Raw genomic sequence first — 7455 nt, forward strand, 5'->3', positions numbered from 1 at the left:
ATCTTCCTTGATTAATTGACTGCATGCAGAAAAAAAGGAACGGAAGGAGAGCTACCATGCACACCCGTACGCAACTCCACCAGCAATCATTAATTGCATGCCTAACGTGGGTCTCCCAATTCCTTGAAGCATGGGTGGACCGTTTCATTAAGGTATAATCGCCTCATTATGTGGCTAATTGGTGAGTATTCCCAACGTCAATTACCTATTTATTGTAGCGATAACAAGCATGCTCCTTTCGCGCCAATTAATTTGTACATGCATGCATATATTACCACCCAACGTTTAATCCGGCTAATTAGCATCAATACACGGTCGTTTTTGTCCGGCACAAAGAATAGTGGCTATACTTGCTAACTTGTAGGGTCACTCGGCTAGCCAGAAACCAGATTATCCCTATAACTAAGAGACTCGTCACTCGGACAACGAAACGTCCACATGACAAGTAAAATGTTCAGGTTTAGTTTGGTGGTATTTCCATCCAGATGACTAATGTGCAGGCACTCTGCAGCACCGCGCGTCGCTACACAACGGGGTGCGACTTCATCACTCGATCACCCCGTGCATCATCGCTCAACCGGACGTGACTTCATCACTCGGCAACCCCGCGCGTCGTCGTTCTACTGTACGCGTCATCATCACTCGGCCGTCCCCGCACATCGCCACTCGGTGAGGCGCGCCTTCTTCACTCGACCGCTCCGCGCGACGTCACTCAGCCAGACACTCCATCGTCACTCGGCTGCCCCACACGCCGTCGCTCTACTGGACGCATCGTCATCACTCGACAGCTCCACGCATCACCACTCGACTAGAAGTCCTTCGTCACTCGGTCGCTCCGGGCACCGTCACTCGACCGGATGCTTCTTCGTCACTCGATCGCTCCGCGCGCCGTCACTCAGGCGGACGCTCCATCCTCACTCGGCCGCTCCGTGCGCCGTCACTCTACTGGACACGTCGTCATCACTCGGCAGCTCCGCGCATCGCCTCTCGGCCAGACGCTCCATCGTCACTCGGCCACTCCGTGCGCTATCACTCTACTGGACGCGTCGTCATCACTCGGCAGCTCCGCGCATCGCCACTCGGTCGGACGCTCCATCCTCACTTGGCCGCTCCGCACACCGTCACTCTACTCGACGCGCCGTCATCACTCGACCGCTCTGCGCATCGGCGCATGGTTGAACACGCGTCTGTTAGAGCATATATCTCCATATGTGGTTTTGGTAATTGATGACAATTCCTATGGACTAATGGTTGCCTTAAGTTATATTTATAGGATTTGTCCATAGGCACTTCTTGAAGTCCATCTATTGGGTTCAAGGAGTTTATATGATGACCAAGATGGCATTCAAGGTATTATCCAAATAATGGTCATAGAGACACTAGGTTGATCAAGATCTCAGACAAAGAGTAAATCAAAATGATGAACAAACAAAGCGTATAAGATGTACCGAGAGGGATCAAGGGAACCCATGGTATGGTAAGCATTGTCCATTACGTGTTTGTGTACTAACCCATGGTCTTTGTGAGAGTCCTATGTGGGGGTTAGGTGTGCTTCCATGGGCTTGCATCAAAAGGAAGATCTCATACAACCCATGAAGGATGACGTCAAGTGGCGATCGTCATCAAGATTGTGGTGTGCAAGTTCAAGTGGATCAGCACGAATATATCATTGAAACTATTGTTAATGATCGTGTGTTGATAAGGACAAGCTCATGTGCTAACAAGGACAAGATCAAGATAAGCATTCCTGAGCACTACATGCTTGATTCTTGTGGATGCTCAAATGGTGGACAAATTAAGATGAATACATGAGCTAGGCTTTCCACATTGTGTATGGGAGAGCTACTTGAAGACTTCATCATGTCTTGCTTTCAACTTGAGCCAAGAAGGAACAACAACATCAAGCTCAAGTGAAAGGGCTAACTCAAAGGTATCAGTTCCTTTGACGTTAGTTGTGCGGAGTGATGATCAGCGAATAAAAGTATACACTCAAGTATGGATCATCAGTACCCTTTTACGATTCTTGAGTCCTTAGGGATCCCGCACTATTAAGAGGGGATCACAGGTTTTGCGATGAACTTGCTCAAACTACATCTCCACTGTTCTGCTCAATACCACATATTCTCTACTTTGCTCCTATCTCAAAACAGGTCTACTGCCTCGGACTTCCGGCTCCCTCCGGACGTCCGAGGACCGGTCAAGGGTCGGCCAACCGACATGCTACGGAAATCCGGTGCTCTGCACCAGAAGAAATTGAGCTTTATAATTCGGATTTCCGGCTCACTCCGGACATCCAAGGGCCGGACGACCGACCAGCTTCGGAAATCCGGAGCCCTGCACCAAAAGTACGTGAGCTCTATAACTCGGATTTCCGGCTCCCTCCGGACGTCCGAGGGCCGGACATCCCTCCCCTTGCGGAAATCCGAAACCTCCCACCAGAAGAAGTTGAGTCGAATAACTCGGATTTCCGGTCCTCTCCGGACGTCCGGTCGCTGTTCAATTCACAGTATTTTCAGTGATATCTACAGGCCTCGGACGACCGACCCCTGTCGGACGTCTGACCCCTCGCGGACGCCCGGACTTCCGGAAACTGTCGGACGTCCGGACCCTGTGTGACTTAAAGTGTCCCCAACGGCTGTTTTTCTATCCCCACTATAAATACCCCCTCCCACCTCGTGAGAGGGTGGTCCAACACAGCTTTATCCTCATAAGAACACATTTCTACCTCACACACATTTGCTCACACCAAATCTTAGATCCCAAGAGCATCTGTGAGCCCCGTTGAGAGTTGTTCCAATCAAAAGATAGATCGTCTCCCTCTCCTCCTCTCAACCAAAGCTATTTGAGATTTGAGCAAGTTTTGAGCATTCCCCGTGATCTTGTTACTCTTGGAGGTTGGAGACTCCTAGGCGGTAGGATTTCTTCGGAGAGGAATCAATCCGTGTGATTTCCCCCGGAAAAGTTTGTGACGGTTTGGAAGCCACCTCAAAGGCTTACCACTAGTGGTTGAGAAACGCCTTCGTGGTGTAATCTCAAAGGGAGAATAGGGTGAGCCTTCGTGGCGTTGGTGTGCCTTCGTGGTAACACCCACCTCTCTAACGGTGACTAGCTTCCCTCCAAGGAAGTGAACATCGGGATACATCTTCGTCTCAGTCACCTTTGTTATCCTTAACCCTAACTCCTTACTTGTGGTTTACATGTGTTACTTGAGCATACATACATTGCATATTGTTTGTGCTCATTATATTGTGTTGGCTATTTCTTGTACAAGATTAATCAATCAAGCATACCTTCTATATCCACACGTTCATACTTGCAGCATTTGATATATCGTGTGATATAGTGTGATCTAGTATCTTGTGTTGCTCACCTACTTGTCGTGTGATATAGCTCAAGTAAGTTTGTGTAACTTACTTGTGCTTGTTAGTAACTGTATTGTGTCCATCTTGGTAGATCGTGTTGTTGATACATGCTGCAGTGCCTAGTGCATTTAGGATTTGTGTTTGACAAGTACCCTCTTAGTTTATTTCCGCATTAGTTTCAAGCCAAATCCAAAGAAGTTTTTAAATAGCCTATTCACCCCCCCTCTAGGCGTCATCAAGGTCTTTTCAATTGGTATCAGAGCTAGGTCTCTCTTTAATTAGGTTTCACGACCTAGAGAGTATCGATGTCGACTATTGGATTAGTGTACAATGGCATCTTTAACTTTCATGGCACAAATTATACCCTATGGAAAATTCGTATGCTTCATCACTTTCGGGCCATGGGCCCAAATACTTTACGAATTGTTCTTGTAGGGATTGCCGACAAAAAGGATGATGCATCTTCATCTACTAATGAGATGTATCTTGATTGTGAGGCTTCTCTTGCCATTCATCGAACCATAAGTCCTGAAGTGTTTAAGTCTATCTCGACTTGCAAGTCAGCTCATGAAGTTTGGACTAAACTTGAAGATATATATGGTGGGTCCAATCTTGATGAAGACGGTATTATGATGAAGGAGTTGGTGCATGAGCTCTTCACTCTTTTCGATCTTAAAGAGTCCACCACTACTTCCATATCCGATTGCTTGCACACCTCAGCATCTTCAATCTCACAAGGTAATGACATGGTGAGTGAAGAAACATATGTTGATGAAAATGTCATAGCCTCTATGGACACGAGCATATCTAGCACCACACATAGTGGAAATTATTATGCTGATAGGTCATGCATTTCACCTAAAGATCCCTCGACAAATGTCTGTGGTGATATGCCTGCTTCCTCGTGTCCTCTTGATCAAAATATCTTGTTTCTCCCTAGTTGCTCTATGACTAATCATTTAGGGGAAATCAAGAAATATGAAGTACTTTTGACTAATGAAGAATCTGATTCACCAAAAGAATCATCATCAACTCCTCCAGTTCACATGTGCCTCATGGCAAGAGGTAATAATGAGGTATCATCTTCCCTGTGCAATAACGATGATATTTGCGATGAGGATGATGATGATGATTTGACCGAAAATATCTATGTGATCAGTAAATTTCTTCATAAAGCTAAAAATAACGCTCTTCAAAGATTCCAAGATGTTCTTGCTTACTTTGAAAATTGTAATGATTCACTTAATCATGAACAAGCTAAAAGTGAACAACTTGAACATGAACTTGAGAAGAGTCATCAAGCATGTAGAGACTTAAGATCTTCAAAAGGAGAGATTGAAGTTGCTCATGATAAACTTAAAAAGGATTTTGAGGTTCTTCTCCTTGAATGCAATAATGTCAAGGGAGAGCTCATCAAAACCTCTAAGATCTATGAGGAGCTTCAATCTACTCATGAGAAGTCTCTATTTGCTACTTACTCCTGTCATATTGTTGATGATACTTGTACATCTAACTCTACCTCATTTGAAGTATCAACATTGAAGGAGAATATTGAGCTACGTGCTCAACTTGATTTACTAACTAGCAATTATGGGAAGTTGGAAGAAAACCATGTAATGCTCACAAGCTCTCATGCCGATCTTCTAACATCCTATAATGTGCAAAAGTTAGCTCATGAGGCTATCATCACCAAGGTAACATCAAATAAGCCTCATGTGGACAATGGCACTACTTCTAGTCAAAGTACTATATTTCCATGTGTTACTCCTCGTAATTCGTCTACTCATAATGTTGCTACCTCGTGTGATGAATTACTTTCCTTGCCTTGTTGCTCTAACAATGAAACTTACACTTCCTCTAGTATCTGCATTAAAACTAACCATGCAGAGGAAATCGAAGAGCTCAAGGCCCAAGTAACTTCTTTGAAGAAAGACTTGGAACAGTGTCATGAAGGGATGTCCACACTCAACAACGTCCTGTGTGAGCAAACATCTCCGAATGACAAAAATGATGTTGGAGTAAACTCAAACAAGAACAAGAGTGGCCTAGAACGAGTTAAGAATTCGGCCAAAATCATTTGCTTCAAGTGCAAAGTTAAAGGTCACCATGTTAGATCTTGCCCTTTGAAGACGAAGTCTCAAAGTCACAAGCAACAAGGGAAGCGGCCACAAACTCAATCACATATTCAGCTACAAGTTGAAGGAAAGCCTCTTCCCAATAAGACCCAAGACAACACTCCCCGAGGTGAGAACTCAACTGGGAAGAAAGCAAAGGGTAGATGTTGCTACTTATGTCGTGAGAAGGGTCACGTCGCTTCGTCTTGCACAAGAGGTAACTTATCCAACCCAATCACTATTGATGATATCTATTCCCTTGGGAAGGATAAGGTTGGCAATGTGTTTGCCAAGTTTGTTGGTACTCAAAATGGTGTCAAGAAAAGAACCATTTGGGTTGCCAAGCCTATTGTGATTAACCTCTTAGGACCCAACGTAGTTGGGGACCAACAAGCTCAAACTTGATCAATAGGTGACTATGGAGGACATTAGAGACTTGGATACATAATGAAGAATTAAGGGGTCTTCGTCATTCATATTATCTCAAGCCAAGTCATTTGGATTATCGAGTTTCTATCTTATATCCAATGTGCCTCCTTACGGTAACTTATACTTAAACTGTTTACATTGTTACGTGCTTGCCCCTTTGCATTTTGTGGTTTTGTACCTTGCATGCATTTGTATATTTTGTGCTTCCAACTTGCTTATCTTGAGTAATCGAGTATGGGTATGTTGGTTTGCATATCATGTACATGTGAGTCTTGTATTGAGCCTTTTTGCATCTTGTTTATATTTTTTTTGTTGGCTCTTGTGAGAGATTAATGGATTATCCCATTGTGGGGGAGTGATGTGCTTTGCACACCTCACAATCCTATAAATGTGTATACATGGGGAATACCACTTAGTTTTGATACTTCAAGATTATCTAGTTTCTATGTGGTATGTCTTACTCATGAGAAATTCAAATTCTATATGGTCCATTAAGTATCTCTTGTTGGTTTTAATTTGCCACTTGTTAATGTTGTTGGTTTATAACATTATGGGGGAGTAATATGCTATGTGCATATTACAAACCTAGAAAATGTGTACATTTGACGTGTTGCCACTTAGTGTTGATATTGTAAATTATCTTGTTCCTAGGTGGCATGTTAGCTCTACAAGTGTCATTTGCTTGCGTTTTATGGGTAAAGATGATCTTGGATATATTTGTTATCTACCAATGAGTATTACTTCAAAAATACTTCTTGTCCTTGACAATTGGTATTCCCATCATGTGATAGGAATTGCTAATCATCTTTACATTGGATTTTGTGTTTCGTTTGTCTTCCTTGCCTCTTATGAATCTATTTTAACATGTCTAGTGTTTTTATAGATATATAGAAAGTGATGATCCCATCGTGTGCGTTTTGTATTTAAATGCAAATTCTATATAATGCACGTCCCTTGGGAGAGCTATCCTATTTTCTTTAGAACACTCTCTTTATTCACCCATCATAAAATCTTTTGATCCCCATCAAGTGTGTGTTGATGGGAGGCAAGTCTTGCTCTTTATGATGCTTTGTGCCATCATGAAAATTTGTCGAGGGCTTGGTTTGTTGGAACCTAGCTCTCTTTTGGAAACTAGATACCTCGTGTTTGTTTTCCTTCAATTGGTTTCTTGTTGCCTTCTATTTGGCATGTGTCAATGGATATCTCATTCCTTGAGGTATCTTTTAATTGATATCCTTCAAGTGATAGTTCTTTTTGTTTTAGGATCTTATTATCACTTGATACCTTGTCTTTTGGTGACTTATCAACTTTGTGTTGAGTTGATTCTTGAGAGTCTTGAGCATGCGTATCTAGCTACTATATACAACTTCTTTTGCTTGCTTTCCTTCTTTGACCCAATATATAGGGGAAACTCCACCTTGTCATAAATTGGCTAAAGTGTGCATGAAATTCAAATTCATATCTATATGCACATATGTATGTGGAGTTTGTCCAATGTATTGCTGGTTTTCTAACTCTTTGGTCCCAATGAGTTTGGGCACCATTTTGTT

Source organism: Hordeum vulgare, chromosome 4H, assembly GCF_904849725.1.
Source record: "Hordeum vulgare subsp. vulgare chromosome 4H, MorexV3_pseudomolecules_assembly, whole genome shotgun sequence".
Taxonomy (NCBI): domain Eukaryota; kingdom Viridiplantae; phylum Streptophyta; class Magnoliopsida; order Poales; family Poaceae; genus Hordeum; species Hordeum vulgare.